Genomic DNA, 20,175 nt, shown 5'->3' on the forward strand with positions numbered 1-20,175 from the left:
TCCCAAAGTCATGTTTTATCGGAGATACGAGCTTTATTAATTGGAAGCAGGGAGATACGAGATTATGCTCTCATTGATAAGAATGGTACAGACACAGACGTCTCCGCCGCCAGAAGTGTTCAACAAATACTGCGGTCACGTTGAGCCTTGTGACAAGAGACGAATAGTTAACCAAAGCCGTAGTTGCATACATCTTACTAAACTCTGTTTTAAAGGTTTCCGATCTATAAGTCAGTCCTTCCAGAAAAACGCGGAGTTTTTTGTGATTGTTGCGGGCAAAAATCCTCGATTTTGCGGCACGTTTTCTTAAAAAATGCGATGGAATATGTGGGATATTTATGCAATTTATGCGATGGAATTGCGGGAATTTGCGAAAATTGCGGAACTTGCAAAAACTGCGAAAACTTGCAAAAGCTGCAATGATTTTCACGTCACATAATCACGTCACTTCATAACGTTCCCATGGCAATAGAGGACACGGCTGCGCTTTTGGGAAGTAAATGCAACATTTTTCAACTTTCTGCTAATATATATATGTGACTTTTTGCTACGAAAATGTGGAGATTATGAAATCATGCAAGCCCTGCATATTTTGTGCACGGAAATATGTAATTAATGCGACGAAAGTGCGTCGTATTTGGAAAAAATGCAGCCCCGCATAAATATGCGGACTTTGGCTGATTATGCAATATATCGCGCGATCGCACAATCGCGTTTTTCTGGAGGGACTGATAAGTGATGCAATACAAAACACGATGAGCGGACTATGCTGTCTAATAAGTGGAAATGAATCTAATCTGCTCGCAAACTTACCTTTGTGGCTCACGGGCTTCCTTCTGCACAGAAGCATATCGAGTTTTAATAAATGTACTCAAAACTAACTATTTTCACTTGTTAGTGTCTAACAAACAGAATGTGTAAAAGTGAATTTGCATAATAAGGGCCCTTTAATGCACGTGGTTTCCACTTTAGCATAATTTTTGACGTTCAGGGTACTTCATTGCTTTCAGTATTTTGACTTATGTGTCACATAAAAACTCATTTAATTTTTGCATGTGTACAAGTTGAAATTATTTTATTTTTAGTTGGAATATGCAACTAAGGTGGAACTTAAAAACAACTTTTTTCCATTCAGCTCCAGTGTGTCAGTATGTTATCGCCAGTGGTTTCCCATTGAGTTCAAAGTTTGTTAATATAGTGACGTCACATCTTTAGCATCTTTGTAATGACACGGAAGGCGTTTCACCATGCTTGAATTTTTTTGAATTGGTTTCCACAAAACAACGCAACTGTAAGGGTCCATTGAAAATCAAAGAGGGAGAAAATGCCTGTGTAAAAAATGCATCGCAATCGTACAGGCCAAAAATGCTTCATCATAGAAATGCTATTGAGTAAAGATATAACTAACTATTTTATCACATACCCTTCTTCAAACAAACATAGCACATTGTTCACACTAGTGGGACTGCAAAAGGGCTCATGACTAAAAATGTCTTTGGAAATGAAAAATGGCTTTTGAAACAATGTATTATATTGCATTACTGTCAATAGATCATTTTATGGTCCAATGAGTGGAATAGGGCTAGATTGTGCACTGTGAAGGTTGTTTTGCAATAGTAATAACGTACAGATGAATACATCACATATATCTCTCTCTTGTTTTGTTCTTCTGGATGGGGTGCACTTAACCACTCACTTATAAATAAATACAGTAAGAAAAAATTGGGATCTTTTAAATGATTTGTGCTCCTTGCATGTTCCCAAAAGCACTCAGTGACCTGAAACCCTGCTCAGTGATATTTCATTCTGATGTTACATAAAAAAATAAGTATGCATCTGCCTAGAAATAGTATAAAGAAGAATAAAATGGAAGGGCAGGTCAGGGCTGAGCTTTCAGCTCTGTAAAATATAAAGAACCATGGGCAGCAGGGGCGTCATGCACCATTTTTTTAAAGGGGGCACAGTGTGCACAGCTCACCGAAATTTGTGCATAGACAGACATTAAAGGAATTCACAGGCTTTCCATGGCACTTCCACTTACATTTCTAACAATCTGAGCCCCCTGCCTTCATGTGAATGTATAAATAAATGTGACGACAAATTTTTATGTCAAATACTTATAGCAATTAATTCAATCAGAATAATGACATATTGGCATCATATTTACATCTGAAATGGCATTTTTGTTTATTTACCTTATTTTAATGACTTGTTTATTTGTGTCATTAATGCATTTGCACAACAACTGTGTTGATGACGTCACAGTTGTTCACTCACCTAAAGGATTATTAGGAACACCGTACTAATACTGTGTTTGACCCCCTTTCACCTTCAGAACTGTCTTAAATCTACGTGGCATTGATTCAACAAGGTGCTGAAAGCAATCTTTAGAAATGTTGGCCCATATTGATAGGATAGCATCTTGCAGTTGATGGAGATTTGTGGGATGCACATCCAGGGCACGAAGCTCCCTTTCCACCACATCCCAAAGATGCTCTATTGGGTTGACATCTGGTGACTGTGGGGGCATTTTAGTACAGTGAACTCATTGTCATATTCAAGAAACCAATTTGAAATGATTTGAGCTTTGTGACATGGTGCATTTTCCTGCTGGAAGTAGCCATCAGAGGATGGGTACATGGTGGTCCTAAAGGGATGACATGGTCAGAAACAATGCTCAGGTAGGCCGTGGCATTTAAATGATGCCCAATTGGCACTAAGTGGCCTAAAGTGTGCCAAGAAAACCTCCCCCACACCATTACACCACCAGCCTGCACAGTGCTAACAAGGCATGATGGATCCATGTTCTCATTCTGTTTACGCCAAATTCTGACTTTACCATCTGAATGTCTCAACAGAAATCGAGACTAATTAGAACAGGGACCATTTTTCCAGTCTTCAACTGTCCAATTTTGGTGAGCTCGTGCAAATTTTAGCCTCTTTTTCTTATTTGTAGTGGAGATGAGTGAAACCGGTGGGGTCTACTGCTGTTGTAGTCCATCCGCCTCAAGGTTGTGCGTGTTGTGGCTTCATAAATGCTTTGCTGCATACCTCGGTTGTAACAAGTGGTTATTTCAGTCAAAGTTGTTCTTCTATCAGCTTGAATCAGTCGGCCTATTCTCCTCTGACCTCTAGCATCAACAAGGCATTTTCGCCCACAGAACTGCCGCATACTGGATGTTTTTCCCTTTTCACACCATTCTTTGTAAACTCTAGAAATGGTTTTGCATGAAAATCCCAAGCATCTTTTGCAGCCATTTTTGTGTGAGCATACCAGTGAACACCCCTGACCACTTGGTGAGTTTCATGTCTTTGTAAACGAAAGTTTAATGCATTTTAGGAAGGATTGTTCCAGTGCACCTATCAACCCATTGTAGAGGTGGGAGGTGAAACACAAACACCCGAAAATTCTCGGGGAAGCCGCATATGTTGAAATTTCAGTCAAAACCGTTCTATTTCATCATAAACAATCTGAAAACAGGGCTTTAAGCGTAACATACCGAACTTGTCCTTTAAGTATGATCTATAAAACTGCTATATTAGGTCAAGCAACTCTAATATTATTATTAATAATTTTAGTGTTGCTTGACCTAATATAGCAGTTTTACTGGTCAATTACAATGTAATTATAACATCATACACTTGACACTCTGGATGCTTTATAACCCATACAGATTTTAAAATGCATCAAAGTTGTATTGTAAGCACTTCAAATTGAAATGTGAAAGATGTTATTCATCACTGAACAAGAACTTTTAACCCATATATATTTGAAGCTCTGAGTGTACAATGTTTCATTAAAATAACTATGAAAATAATTTAGAGGTCTCTGTATAGGTGTTTTTGTTGTGTGGGTTTTCAGCTTTTACTATCCTTGTGTATAAAAAAAAGAATTTAGACTTCTCTATTGTAATATTTTGCATGCACAGTTTTAAATTTTGCATACGAACTAATACTAAAACTTTTTAAAAAGCTTTTTTCATGTCATCAGGTTATCTTAAGTCTCCTTTAGGCCGATGGTTATAGTGAACAAAAAAACTATGCAAGACGCACATTACTTGAAAAACATCTTGACAAAGTCATTTTAAAGTCAATTGCTACACAGGCTAATTAGAATCACGTAACTCTGCCTATATTTCTGCATAACCTGAAATTAATTGCTCTTGGTACATATCGCTGCAACTTTCGGTTGGAGTGTTCACTAGAGCAGTGCTTCCCAATCCTGGTCCTCGATCACCCTCTCCCAGAAAGTTTTAGATGTCTCACAACTGATTCAACTTATCAGCCTCCTTCCAAAATGGTAAACACGTCTCCCTAACAAGCTGATGAGTTACATCAGGTGTGTTAAATAAGGGACATCTACAACTTTCTGGGAGGGGGTGCTCGAGGACCAGGATTGAGAACTGCACTAGAAACACTGGAGGTGCTTGTTTTTTCTCTGTTTTGATGCTGGCTCATTCAAGGTTACAAAGCAGACAGTATTGAACATTATTGGCGTATATTCTTCAGTTCATACTTGTGTGACTGTGGCAGATAAACATCTGATGTCATTACTGTCAGGAATCAGAGGTATTTCAAGAACTTGTTGATTACAGGAAGCATAGTGGTGACTTACAAAAGGGATGATAATGAATGATCAAAATACACCTTTTTTTGCTTTAGTCGGCTGTGTTTTATTCCAATTTAGCCTCAAGTAGCTTAAGCATGCCGCATGTTTGCGCGCATATGGCCATAAATAATTAAAGGACAAAAATCTAATTAACAAAGACAAGCAGGTTTTTAAATTGTTTATGTGTTTGCTTTGTAATTACTACTGTAACTAAAAAACAAACGCCTATAGTGGACATTTTATCAAAAGGCGCAGTGATATGTACCTGAAGCAACGTATTTAAGATTACGCAGAAATGTAGGCACAAGTGAGTGTAGTGGCGAGTGAGCCGGGGTGGTCATTTGGATGCAGGTACAAGTTCATACATCGGGTTTTTAAGTTATAGCTTGGGACCATAGATATATATGTAAGTAGATTCTACATTATACCATTTATACCAGTTTCATACCATGTATACGTGAACTGTGCATTTGCATCACAATTTTTTTAGCACTGATGTTAAAGGCACACAAGGCAAGTCTGAGTATTATTTCTCTACTAGCTCCCCCTAGTGTCTGGGAGTAAATGCATTCTATATCTGAGACTATACGAGACTGAAGGACACCGGGTCGGATACAGCGAACTTGCAAGTGGGGTATTCTTCCTACAGACGGTAGGGGCTGGCGAGAGAGTCTTCATTCGTCATGTAATGAGTCATTTAACCATAGACCGACTTACGAAGATGATTTATTAACATAAAAATGCTGCCTTGTGTCCGTTTAACAGGTTAGAGCATTCACACTGCAGCTGTGCTGCAATCGTTTCAGCGCCGAGTCTATGCGGCATCCATACATAGGGCTCTATCATACACCAAGCGCAATGCACCACGACGCAAGTGTCTTTTGCTAGTTTCAGCCCGGCGCAATTATCATTTTCACGTTTATTGGCACATTTTTTAAGTAGCAAATGCATTTGCGCCCAATTTTGCGTCCATGGGCGTTCTGGTCTGAAAACGAGGTGTGTTCACGCACATTGTTGACGCGTTGCTATTTTGAGGCAACTAAAATGGACTACGCAATGTGTTTTTTTGTTATTTAAAGAGCGCTTTAGTAATATGCGCCTATAAACTGAACGACAATGCGAGTTTCTTATCACATACATGAATGCGCAGCAGCACAAAAACGCTTTTAAATATGAAAAATTAAAGGATTAAATGTAAATGATTATTATTGAGTCTCTTGGACATAAATGAGGACCGATTAAAGAGCTGCTTCACCTGTAGCCTGGTAAGTAAATAAATGCTTTACTTTAAACAAATGCATCTATTTTAAATGTTTTTTTAAATGCTACCCTACGGATTTATTGTATATGAAGACTCTGTACCTGTGGATATGGTGAGATGAGAAAAATTGTAAGTAATGCTTTAAAAAAAAAAACATGGCACTGTCTGAGTGCTGAAACGCTTCGACTCTCCGCACGTTTGTAAATTCTTTATCTCTTGTTTGTATTTTTTACGTAAAAAACTTTTCTTGCATATTTGCAAATTATTTTATGAGATTACAATGGTTATGTAGGATATCAATACATTTACAGCAATTAAAAGTCTGCTATTTGTACTTCTATGACTGAAAGAAAAAAGCTTTTAAAGGTTTCAATCCAAAAAATGAAAATTTCAATAAAAATTAAAATGACACATTATTCTTAAACTGGGGGTCTTCTTCCTCCACTTAGTTTTTCAGGTTACAAAGTCCGTCATCTAAACAGGGATTAGACATAGCGCCAGCGCAACTGGCTTTTAAAGGGGATGAGAGATAAGACTCTCATTGGTTTATTGCACATTACGCCCAAAACACACCCATTACTCATTAGGAGAATAGGAACAACCCTTTTCGACCGTGCGCTTGGCGCACAAACCATTTTTCCCGTTGTTAAATTAGCAAAAGTGGCATCGGACACGCCCATTTAGACCATGCGCCGTGCTTTTAGACAGTGCGCTTAGATTGTTAAATTAGGACCCATAATGTCTATGGCTCGAACTGCTGATCTACTCATTTAACTGTGTTGATGTGATTGGTTATAGGCTTGAGACAAAAGAAACCAAGGCAATTTCAAACCAAGGTCTTTGGAAAACACTCAGCAAAACACTGTTGAATGATAAATTTGCACATGGTTTGTCTCAAATCATATTTAAGACACCCCATAGACGTATAAACAACAAAAGAAACAACAGGGAGACTTAAAGAGCCAGTGTACGTCCATATATTCGACGTAGTGTTGCAGTCATTTGCTAATGAATCACCAAATAAAAATGGGTATTAATAACAGATAACAGATTTAAAGACATAAAAGGACACATAAAAATACATTCATGCCGAGGCCCCATTAGTTCCAGACTGAATGTCACCAGGCACTCTCACAGGCTGGGATAAAGAGCAAGAATACTCAAAGAGAGATGAGAAAAGGAGAACGCTCACTTTTAATGGATATTTAAAAGGTGTGTCAAAGACCTCCAGAAATTACATGCATTTGTGAGAGGTCGTTCTCGTTGGCGTCAGTCCAGACACTAGAAAAAGCATTCAAATGGAATGAACATTAAACATATCTGTGACACGTTTCCTTTCATAACACTCCATTCCCCTTGTCATTCCTTTAGCTAATACCTTTCTGAATTAAAACAGCCGAAAGGTTATCGTAATCCAATTTCAAAGACAATAGCCTTCCGGGACCCCTCGGAGCAAGGCGGGAATCATCGGCGTTCGGATCAGGATTGCTTCCCGTGCTTGCCGGGCGTAGATTACAACAGAGAGGGAAATAATTATGTCTTTGCATGAGAGGCAGACAGAAATATCTTTCTGCTTTATTGAAGACGGCAGTGTAGAGTTTGCTTTCATATACAGCGTGTGTTGGATTCTTGAAGCAGTAAACAAAGAGAAATGTTCCTGTCTAATGCAATATCACAGTTGTAAACAGTAGCAGGGCTTTTTAATGAAGTTGTGGCTTTTGGTCTCGGCTGACGGGGGAAGGTATGAACGCTGGTCATGCGCTTATTTAACCACATGCAAAATTAAAGAGGGTTGAAAACTCGGAGAAAAGTTTTCTTGTTACACGCTGAGATGTTTTGTTATGGGTACGTTGCATAACGCATTTGTATAGTTGGTCGTATTGTTTTGCCACACTGTAGCTTTTAATCTAAGAAGCTAATAAGCATCCTAACCATTAGGGTAACTGTGAAAGTGCATTTGCCATGCCTGAAAATGCTGTCTCTGTAGGCAGCACACTAGGTTTTCGGGACAAAGTAATTGATTCCAAATGAGGATAGTGTCCAATATCTCTCACCGTGTGTTTTGTACATGACTGTCGCTCACCAGGATGGTGGCAGTTATAACCGTTGACTCAAGCAAATGGGAAAGCGCAAAAAAGCACAGTAATGGGCCACGGTGCCAAGGAGCAATGGATCACACTCCTATCAAAATCAGCCTTTGGGCCCCAGCTCCAATCTATCCATCAAGCCGTGTATGTGTGTGTTGCATCAGATGCACAAAGGGAGATAATTGTGATGGTGTAGACACTGCCATGCATCAAAGTCACATGCTGGATTGATGCTCTAGACTGTAATGATCTCACATTGTAATAACAAATATGCACATACTGTTTCTCACTGCACCCCACCCCACCCACCCCCTCCTTTCTTCTTTGCTGTTTTTCTCTTCTGGTTTATAATGTTACAGAAGTTTGTTTTGATCTTTGCTATCTGAAATGGTATAGTTGCATTTGCTTATATAGGGTCTCAAATGGGAACTACAGTGAGCCTGTGGGACACATGCTCAAACGATGTGCTATGCGATTTCATTAATATTCATAAGTCATTGTACAAGAACTGTGGTAATGTACATTTCCATATGTTTGAACAGCCACAAAAACATTCAGGGTAATTGTGTTAACACACGATACAGCCAGAGTAACACTTTATTTTGATCGTCCACTTTTGGCGTTTTACTACTGTACTTGTCAAATGCCAGCGTATTAGTAGCTTGTCCAATTAATATCTGTTAACGATGTATTATGACAGTTCCCCAACAGACACACTGAAAAAAATTCAATTTACTCAATTCTTTTAAAGGAATATTCCATTTTCTTATAAGAAAAATCCAGATAATTTACTTAACACCATGTCATCCAAAATGTTGATGTCTTTCTTTGTTCAGTCAAGAAAAAATTATGTTTTTTGAGGAAAACATTCCGGGATTTTTCTCATTTTAATGGACTTTAATAGAGCCCAACATTTAATACTTAACTCAACACTTAACAGTTTTCTTCAACGGAGTTTCAAAGGACTATAAACGATCCCAAACGAGACATAAGGGTCTTATCTAGCGAAACGATTGTCATTTTTGACAAGAAAAATAAAAAATATGCTCTTTTAAACCACAATTTTCATCTAGGTCCGGTCCAGCGCGACCTAACGTAAATGCGTAGTGACGTAGGGAGGTCACGTGTTACATATATAAAACGCACATTTGCGGACCATTGTAAACAATAAACTGCCACAAAGACATTAATTAATATCATTCGACAACCAACAACGTAGGAACGGTCCTCTTTCAACACACTTGTAAACACTGGGGCGGAGTTTCGCCTTCGTCCCCTGTGACCTCTTGACGTCATGACGTATTGCATGGGGTCACGCTATCGCATCACGACCGGATTTAGACGAGAAGTTGAGGTTTACAAGTGGATATTTTTTATTTTTATTGTCAAAAATGACAATCGTTTCGCTAGATAAGACCTTTATGCCTAGTTTGGGATTGTTTATAGTCCTTTGAAACTCAGTTGAAAAAAACTGTTAAGTGTTAAGTGTTAAGTGGGCTCTAAAGTCCATTAAAATGAGAAAAATCCTGGAATGTTTTCCTCAAAAAACATAATTTCTTCTCGACTGAACAAAGAAAGATATCAACATTTTGGATGACATGGTGGTGAGTAAATTATCTGGATTTTTCTTTTAAGAAAATGGAATATTCCTTTAAGGTAAGTGGTTGCAATCAATTTATTTAAGCAACATTTTTTATTTTATTTAATTTTTCAATTTTTAAATGTAGCTTAAATAAATTGATTGCAACCATTTACCTTAAAAAAATTAGTAAATTGATGGAATCATTTTTTTTCAGTGCATTCAACTCACTATAAATAGTCATTTTGCAAGTGTCAACTTATTTTCCTAACACTGTCCCCTTCCCTAATCCAACCCCTAACAATCTAAACAAACAATACAGGAGTCTCAAGGTTTGTATTTTATTCCTCATCCAGTGGTACATTCAATACAAATATAAGCCAATAATTCTGAATTGTATATAAAATATAATAAATAGTATATGCATTGATTTGCATGGATCAATCAAAGAGAAACGTCACAGGCTTGCATGCTCGGCCAGAATGGTCTCAAGGTCTGTCATTTTCGGATGGCTCAGTTACAAAAATTTCTGTGCACACCTCTACCCGAAATGAGGTCTTGCGCACCCAGCGCGCACGATCAACCACTCTGTGTTGATGTCATTTTTGCTGCGTGTGCACCAACGCGGTGATGCGGACACCTCGAGTATAAACAATACTTAAGGTAATAAAAACATAACAGTTCATTATGTAAGGTCTTTACACACCACTGAAGATATAAATAGTTATTTATACCACAGCCCTGATGAATGCTTTATTCTGATTGGTTGAGAAATGTTGCATGGGTCTATGTTATTTTTCTGTAAAACGCACACCTAACCTGTCAAATGTCTTAAATCCTTCTTAAAGTTACACAGTGAACCTTTAAATGTTGGTTTTGCTCATAATGCTCATTGCTCATCATGGGGCGGCAGTGGCTCAGTGGTTCATGTAGGTTGTTTACAAATCGGAAGGTTGGTGGTTCAATCCCCGGTTCCACTTGACCAAGTGTCGAGGTGTCCTTGAGCAAGACTACTGACGAGCTGGATGGCACCTTGCATGGCTGACACCGCCGTCGGTGTATGAATGAGTGAGTAAAAAGGCTATATAAATGCAGTCCATTTACCATAATAAGATTTGGCTCTGACCAGTCAGAGGATTGATAAAGATGCAAACATATTTAAAGGGTGCATTTCACAGGACTTTTTAAGATGTCAAATAAAACTTTGGTGTCCCCGGAGTACATATGTGGAATTTTAGCTCAAAATACCATATAGATAATTTATTAAATTGCCACTTTGTAGGTGTGAGCAAAAATGTGCCGTTTTGGTGTGTCCTGTTAAATGCAAATGAGCTGATCTCTGCACATCACAAGAGGAGCCAAATTTCAATGAGCTATTTTTACACATGCTTGCAGAGAATGGTTTACCAAAACTAAGTTACCGGGTTGTCCTTTTACACATTTTCTAGGTTGATAGAGGCACTGAGGACCCAAATATAGACGATATGTCCCTTTTAATGTATTGTACACATTTAAAGGGATTTATGTTTTGGATACTCCCAATACCCATGTTTTGAATCTCCATGTCTATCCAAATGTACAAAATGTGTCTGTTTTACCTGTGAATACAAATGAGTTCACTGTGACCTGAAATGTTATTTTTAAGGATAAACATAGACAAAAGCAAAAAAGAGATGGAAGATATTTCTCCCTTTGTGTTTAAATTTTTGAACACTTAAGTAAATGTTTTTTTCAGGATCTCTTTACTCTTAAGCTTTACACAAACTGTTTTCATGGTCTCATGTGTGTCATAAGAGAGTAAAGAACAGAACAGAACAGCATCTTTCAGAAACGATTTGTTTTACTAAGACTGAAGAACAGAAGCTTCCGCAGAGCTTAAACTGAATAAATAATGCTCAGTTCAAGGAATACACGGCTCAAAATGCAACATTTTTGTTAAAAAAATACTATCATGAATTGCTTTACTACATTTTACTACAAGTACCACAATCAGTTTTGTTTTGACTTATAATCAGTCAAAGTGTATGGAAGTGGTAAGCAAGCAGCGATAACACATGTATTGTTTAGTATCCCTTAAAGAGCATGCAGTGTTTTACATTGTGCTCTTGTGAGACAGCATGCACACATTTTTTAGTGGTAGTCATTGAAATCATTCCTATAATTTGGTTGGGTGTGATGCTCCCATTAACAAAAATAACTTTGGTTTTATCGTGGTAAACATGGTTGTTTGTCGTATATTCATTACCAATTGTTAAACCATTAATCTCTTTGCTGCCCAACCAGATCTTTTTATATCGTTTTGTGTAATATTTCCTTAGGTTGGAATAAACAAGCTGATGTTCTATGAGAAATGTCAGAGTTTTAGGTAAGTTCCTGAAATTAGTTTTTATTCATTTCTGGTTATAATCAGTCATTGATTTCCACAACAGGCTGATCATGTGATGATCTAAACATGGTGTTCACCATGAACCTACCTTATATAGAATAAATTGGGTTTTATTTCTAGACCATTGATATGACAAGGGGGTTAAAGCAATACTCCAGCGAAAAATGAAAATTACCTCATGATTTACTCACTCGAGATACATAACCATCCGAGATACATATAGCCATCCGAGATACATATAATCATCTTCTTTCAGGCAACACAATCATTGCTCTTCTAAGCTTTATAAAGGTATAAACAGAAACCAGGAAACAACTTCTGCCCAAAAAAGTGCATCCATCCCTTACAGACGTTATCCACATGGCTCCATGGGGGTTAATAAAGGCCTACCGAGGATAATTAATGCGATTTTGTAAGAAAAATAGTTTCCGCATAGTAAGTAACATTGCGTAGTGTACAATAGTGATGTAGTATTCGAGTCGGTCTCGAGATCGATTTCTGACTCGTTCCTTCAAAGACTCTGTCTTGACTCTGTCTCAGACCATAGTGAGAGGAGAAGGACTCATATTTTCAGTCCTCGAGACCAGCAAATTTTTTTATGTTCATATAAAAACACACAACACATAATAATAATAATAAAATACAATGTTGGCTCGGCGCTGAGCGAGATTCAATTTTGGGTGAAATGCTCCGCGCGTCAATGTCAGTTCTCACACGGCTGTCCAATCCCAGTGGAGAAGGGGCGGGACCATTATCACAACAACCAACCGTCTCACAGCTCAAGTATCACAGCTAAAAAGCGCTCGGCTGAAAAAACAGCTGGCATTCTGTGTCCTCCAGGCATTTTCAGCCCGTTTAAAAGTTGTGGTGTGCACATCCCTTAGACATTAAAAATTTGCACATATTTTCATTTGCGCTAGTACCCGCTATACGGAGTTTATTATCCGCAAGCGGCCCGCCCGTGAATTTTAGGAAAGTCACAATCCACCCGTTTCAGACACTTTTACGCGGGTATCAGCGGGAACCTTACCCGTTGCAGGACTCTGACGCTACTCTCTGGTGAATGCGCAGTGGATGTCACTGGAAGCTAGGTATTATAGTTTAAAGTTTTTAATATGAATATTTCCTTAAAAAACGCATTGATTAATCTCAGAAGGCCTTTATTAACCCTCTGATATTTATCCACACGGATTTACGTCTGTGAAGGATGGATGCACTTTTTTAGGCTTCAAAGTCAAAAGTTGTTCCCTAATCGCTGTTTTTACCACTATGAAGCCAGCACATTTTTAAAAATAACTTGAATTGTGTTTTTCTGAATAAAGATAATTACGTACATTGCGAATGGCTTGAGCATGAGTAAATCATGGGGTAATTTTCATTATTTGCTGGAGTATTCCTTTAATGTCACGACAATGAGTTTTTCAAAATGACATAACCGAAAAATACTCTGTACCATGTGTTTTTTCTGGCTTTTTTAAACATTATATATTGTACACTACACATGTGTTTAAACCTTATTATTTCAGACTCATTGATGATAGTTTGATTGATTTTTGTAATACCTGTTTTGTTGTATTTATTACAATGCCATAGTGTCATAAAACGATCACATGGCCTGGAAGCCATAATTGACCCTTTCTGTCTCCGAGCTGTTCTGCAGGCATCCTGGTGAGTTATAGCTTTTATTATATTCATGCCTTTGTGTGTCTCTAGCCCCGACCTGATCTAATGATCTCCCAGACGCACCATTTCATAATCTATAACCAGTCCTGCAGAGCCCAGGTGCTTTGATTCTCCAGATCTGTCTACCCTCGGCCCCAATCAGGTGGTCGGATTTAACTAAATGGCCTTGCTGCCGTTATTTAGCTCTTTAAATGTTTTAAAGGACAACTGGGCTTTAAAGTGGTAGGGTGAGCGGGATAGGCTGCCAATTTAAATGACGAAGGACACGGGGGTGAGCAAACCGCTGGGTCGTGTCTTTTATCTGCCGATGCAGAGACGGTCTCTTTAATGCTCGGCCGGAGGAAAAATGGCAATCATAAATATGGTTTTGATTTTCTTGTCAGCTGCAACAACAAAGTTACAAGGCGAGAATATTAGACGCCATTGATCGCTGTCTGTTTGGGGACATAATGGATGATGACCTTTTTTGTGCGTTTCAGGGCGTAAAACTACCGTCCTGGGCGTCTCCCTTGGACCAGGGGGGTGGGGGATGTCTAGACATTAACACAAATTAGAGCCCACCGTTAAAGCCCACATCAATTTTCAGGGAATGTGTTTTTGTCATTACCGTGGCAATGAGGTGCTGTAAACCGTTGCGAGATGGTGTGCGGCTTGTCTCACCGACCATTAAATACCTTGATTTACGTTCTCTTTCTATCTTTCTCCCTTAATTCTCTCTTTAACACTCACACACTGTTGGTCATTGCAATCGCTGTGTCATTATTGGCTGCACAAAAACCTACACATCATATTTTTCTCTAAATGTCCCCATAAGCTGTTATGCTCCGATTACATATATATTTAAAATGCTGCTGTAATTGCACAGCTCTTTTGTGCATTCTCGACTTAGGAAGTACATTGTTCCCATGGGTACATATTATAATGGCTTGAGAAACATACAAGCACAATTATATTCAATACAGTAGATCATTTGTTTTTGTATGAGAACAACATCAGTACACTATGCACAGTGTTTTTTTTTTGTGAATATGAGGATGAGTCTTACAGATCAAATATCACCTATGATCAGAATCTATGTTGAAATAATCGTTCGTTGAACTGACCAAAATCAAGCTGATATGGTACACGGCTGCTAGTAAAACGATGATCCATTATGACATTTAAAGCCCTTTGGAAATGTCCACAGCACAGGTGGTGTCATAAAGGGTTACTTTATGAACATTCTGTCATTTAATAACAATCATGTCATTCCAAACCCATATGAATTTTTTCTCTGGAGCTATACTGGGAAATTTCAAAGCTGTTCTTTTCCAAAATAGAAGATGGATAGTAACTTAACTCTTGTGCTTGAGTTCAGTTCAAAATATTCAAACATGCACATTGTATGTACAGTATTGTGCATAGCCACCAGCTAAGGAATGGTTTCATCATGATGCTATTTACACAACATTTTATACCAAAAATCAGGAAACTTTTTAGCATTTTGAACATGCAAAATGTAAAGTTTTAATACTTTATATTTGCCTTTCACTACTAAAATCCACATTTTACATTAAATCACATTTCATTACTTCAAATAATCCAAACATATAATAATCATCTTAAAGAGCACCTATTTCATTGCTAAAAAGCAACGTTATTTTGTGTATTTGGTATAATACAATGTGTTTGCGTGGTTTATGTTTAAAAACACATTATTTTCCACATACCGTACATTTTTGTAGCTCCACATTTCACTCTCTTACAGAAACGCACGGATTTGAAAAGCTTTGTGTCCCTGATTGGCCAGCTAATCTGTACGTTGTGATTGGACTGAATACCTCTGACGTCAGCCGGAAATGTGACGCTCCTTACCATGTTTGAAAGATTAGGTTGCTAACAGGATTTAACTTACAGGCTGAAGCGGGAGGAATAATGATAATGTCGGTCTTGTCTACGTGACCAATCTGCTTACAATCCCTGTGTTTGTTGTAGTCCAAGAAAAGAGATTTACTTGGAGATGAACATTTACTTTGGGGTATTTACCTTTTGCATATCGTTAACATGTATTAATACACACTTACACACCAAAGGAAATTTAAAAAAGTGTATCGGACAATAGGTGCTCTTTAAACTGTGGAGGCCGGCACAGCTTAAATGTTTGTGCATAGTGCATTCTGGGTCAATGATGTGTAAAGGTTGTCCCAAAATATTACTATAGATTAAGGGTGTAACGGTATACAAAATGTACTGTTCGGTACGTCTCTCTGTTTTTTTGTCACAGTTGTGTTAATTTTGGTACAATTTTTAATAAAACATAATTAAATAAAAAACAAAATAAATAAAAAAGTAGAATAAAGCATATAATGAGAGTATAATGGAAATTACAAACATTTGCCATGCCAACTTGTTACTGTAAACAAAACCTTGAAATGCTCGGGGTTTTCTTGATTGGTCCACTGAACTAACTTTTTGAAGTATTTTTTTAAACCTTTATTTTTTAACAGTGAATAAGGAAGTACAGGGAGGAGAAAGGCGTATGGGATCAGCAAATGACCACACGCCGGGAATCGCAGAAGTCGGGTCGCCGAAAGTGCGAAAGCACCACATGTCGGAGCGCTACCCACTACACTATCGGCTCTGACAACACTGAACTGACACTGATGAGCTGCGTGTGCTGACATTCATTTAACCTGACACAGCACCTTAAAAACGTTGCGCTCATGTGCGAGATTCTGCAAAAGACGGATGTCCACGTGCGTGTTTACATAGAAAACAGTAGAAAAGTACTGTAGCGCAGCGGAATAAAAAAAGGTTGGTTGATCTTTAATGTCTCACAATTTCATGCATGTGTGTGCATGGACAATGTGATTGGTCGAGCCTGGATGAGTTTGAAAAACCAAATTGCGTCTTAGAAAGCGTCTGTAGCGCAAATTTTATGTAAATAAAGTTATATTTTCAGTTTTTGTCTTGGAATCGACCGCATTTTTACTCGTCTCGGTCTCAGACAAAGAGGACTCGGAATTTTATTTCAAGACCGGTCAAGAACAAAACTGATGGCACATCACAAATAAATTTTTTATCATTACATTTATGCAGTTTATTCAGGTTTGGCATATGATGTTGGCATTGTTTAAGCATTGTTTAAGTTTCTCCCAATGACAATTTTTCTAATTTTATTTTTAAAAACACCTGCATTGTGTTAAGTGAATGGCAAGCCATGGAAAGACAGTTCAAAATAAATGGTTAAGTTGATTTCAGCTCTTTAGTGTTTGTTCACTTTTATTTGCTTATAGACAAAGATAAATTCCCACATATCTGCAATGCCTTTGATTATTTTATCCACTTCTCTGATGACATAAACGCACACACACGCGCACACACAGACAAGAAGTGCCTACTCATATGCATATTCCACATTTTATCATAAGTGTTTTAATGCAGTGACTTGCACTGGTCTTGGTCTTGACTTGGTCTCGGCCTGTCTTGGTCTTTGTCTTGACTTGGTCTCGACCCTTTAAAGTCTTGGTCATGTCTCGGTCTCGGCCTATCTTGGTCTTGGTCATGACTTGGTCTCGGTTTAGGTGGTCTTGACTACAACACTACCTCGTGCTCCTCCCAGCGCTACACTCCATAAGCACCACCACACTCACATACAGCATCTTCATGTAATCAAGAGCATTCTGAAAGTTTACTTGAAAACACATTAAATGAATGTGTTTTTGTCATGTCAGTTTATTATAAGCAAGAAAAGACTTCAACAGCCAATGGTATTTACAGCTGGGGAAACTGGACTGATTTTTAGACTGATAAATAGACGGCGTATACCTGCGTATCCTACTCAGTCTAACAAGGTTTCGTCAAGTGTTTTTTTTATAATTTTTTCGTGCTATTTTCATGAATTTTCGCGTTTTTCATGATCATATAACGAATTCCTGTTTTCGTGTGATTATCACTTTTTGGTTACTCAACAGCTTTTTCCAATTATTTTATCATTGTCGCGTCGATTTAGGGTTAGATTCGGTTAGAAACCGAAGCGAAAATGGTAAGAAAATAGGACAGAACAGTTGAGTAACCAATACGTGATAATCACACGAAAACAGGAATTCGTTATACGATCACAAAAAAACGTGAAAATTCGTGATAATAGCACGAAAAAATAATTAAAAAATACGTGACTATATAACGAAATTTTGTGAGACTGGGCTGGCATATCACGTAGACTAAACCACTGGTTCCCTTTCAGTCGGTCACTACGACGTCACGTCGTGACCGACGAATTGGGAACCGCTTCGCGGGTGACCTATCTGCTTCGAGAAACCTTTAAAACGCCAATGAACTTGGCATGCAGATAATTGCATCTGCCGGCGCCGCCCCGCCGCATAGGTATTTAATGAGCGGCAGGTGCAGTTATCAAATCAGCTTTTTAGCTTCGAAAGCTGGCAGACTAAACTGCTCACGAGAAGCTGCTTATCTCTCTCTCTTTGGAATAGATCTCTGCGTGCTAGTTGGTTGGGCGAAGGCACCACAGCGGGGCTTGCATAGTGTTTCCACCACCTTTTGATCTTCGTGATCGCTTTCACTCTTTTTAGTTGAGTGTGTGCGTTCTCCTCCCTGTGTGCTTCATCAACTACACATCTGAAAGAGTGATTTCCCTAAAAGAGCTGCAGTTGAACTTGCGTCTTTTTAAAGACAGCCGTTCACTGCTCACGGGCGTTAAGCGTCTTTTTAAAGATGTCTTTCCGTCCGTGTTCGACTCCTGGATGCGGCAAATATATGGGTCCTCGTGATGGACACGATCGTTGTCTCTCGTGTCTGGGTCTCCAGCACGCTGAGGCGGCTTTCGTGGGAGGGACATGCTCCGCTTGCGAGAGTTTGACTCTTGCGGATCTGCGGGGTCGTGTGGCGTTTCTCCGGGAACGCCGCCCTCCGTTGCTGATCACCCCTAAGAAGGCGGCTGTGAAGCTACGGAGAGACGACCTCCGCCTTACGGTGCTGAATCGGCAAGCTGGTTCGTCCAGCGGCTCTCAGCCACCGGATCCGCAACCATCCGAGGTTCCGATGGAGACGGAGAGCGCGCGTTCTGCGTCGCTTTCTACCTCTGTCGGACCTCCCGAGGATTCAATATCTGTCGTAACATCGGAGGGGGGGCCGTCATTTTCGGACGTTGATCCGGATCCTCTCCCTCCTTCGGGAAGGGTTGCGGTTCCTGATCTCGACCCGGAGATGACGGCTATGCTCGCTCGGGCTGCGGAGACGGTCGGGTTGGAGTGGAGAGCTCCTCCCCCTCCCGTACCGTCCCGCCTAGATGATTGGTACTTTGGGGCTGCACGGGCTTCACAGTCTTCCCCACCGGTGCCTTTCTTTCCCGAGGTGCATGATGAGCTGACTCGGACGTGGAAAACCCCGTTTTCCTCCCGGAACCGTCCGTATCAGCCATCACCCCTCACCTCCCTCGATGGCGGGGCTGCTAAAGGGTATGCCGGTATCCCGACAGTGGAGCGTTCGGTAGCGATGCAGTTGTGTCCTGCCGGCGTTTCCTACTGGAAGGACCGTCCGACCCTTCCCTCACAAGCCTGCAGACATTCGTCAGCCCTGACGGAGTCTGCGTACCGGGCTTGTGGGGAGGCAGCTTCAGCCATACATGCCATGGCTTTGTTGCAGGTTCATCAGGCTAAGGCTCTGAAGGACCTGCACGAGGGTGGTCACGATTCGGCGGTCTTTAAAGATCTGCGTGCGGCTACGGATCTGGCGCTACGTGCGACCAAGACCACCGCGCAAGCCGTCGGTCGTGCTATGTCCACTTTGGTGGTCTAGGAGCGCCACCTCTGGCTGTGCCTGGCGGACATGAGAGATGCCGATAAAACCCGGCTCTTGAATGCTCCGGTCTCCCAGGCCGGCCTGTTCGGCGAGGCAGTAGAAGACTTTGCACAGCAGGTCTCAGCCACCCAGAAGCAGACTGAGGCTCTTGCCAACATCATGCCGCGTCGGAAGAAACCAACACCTGCCCCGTCGACGTCGGCACCTCAGTCTGCCCCTCGCCGAGGGCGTCCTGCAGCGGCGGCCGCCTCCGTTCCTCCTCGGGGCCGTCCTAGGAAGCGAGGAACCGGCCGTCAGCAGCCCGCCCCGCCCGCTCAGCCCGCTAAGCCTGGTGGAAAGCATAAATCTAAGCGGCCCTGAGATGGGCGACCTGGAGGTGGAGGGGATCGCTCTTCGGGAGATGGTGAACGCACCACTCCCCCCCCGGAGGAGGACCGGGTGGGGAATCTTTGGTTTTCTTTAATTTCCGTTCCGCCGGCTTTTCAGCCGGCACCCACAAAACCACAAAAAGAGCGAATTCCTCTTCCTCCTCCAGGTCATCAGAGGCAGTCGGGTGTGACGGATGGGCTCATAACCCTACGTTCTCCCCCTCCTCTCTCGCCAACGGATGTGTTAAGCGCACCGAGATATCTTCTTCAGAGTCTTCCCCGCGCAGCCATCCATCAGCGGAGTCAGGTGAGTGCTCATTCTCACAATACACATGGCAACGCAGCCCAAGAGAGCGCGTCATCGAGCACCGCCGTTCCGCTCGCCGCGGGTACTACGATTGTG

General features: G+C 40.4%; 1 long non-coding RNA gene across 2 annotated transcripts in view; it reads left to right on the top strand.

Annotated features, from left to right (window-relative positions):
* Positions 1-20,175, top strand: part of LOC129423716 (uncharacterized) — a 611,574-nt gene that overhangs the window by 374,471 nt on the left and 216,928 nt on the right. The window lies entirely within an intron of this gene.

Source organism: Misgurnus anguillicaudatus, chromosome 1, assembly GCF_027580225.2.
Source record: "Misgurnus anguillicaudatus chromosome 1, ASM2758022v2, whole genome shotgun sequence".
In the NCBI taxonomy this organism is placed as follows: domain Eukaryota; kingdom Metazoa; phylum Chordata; class Actinopteri; order Cypriniformes; family Cobitidae; genus Misgurnus; species Misgurnus anguillicaudatus.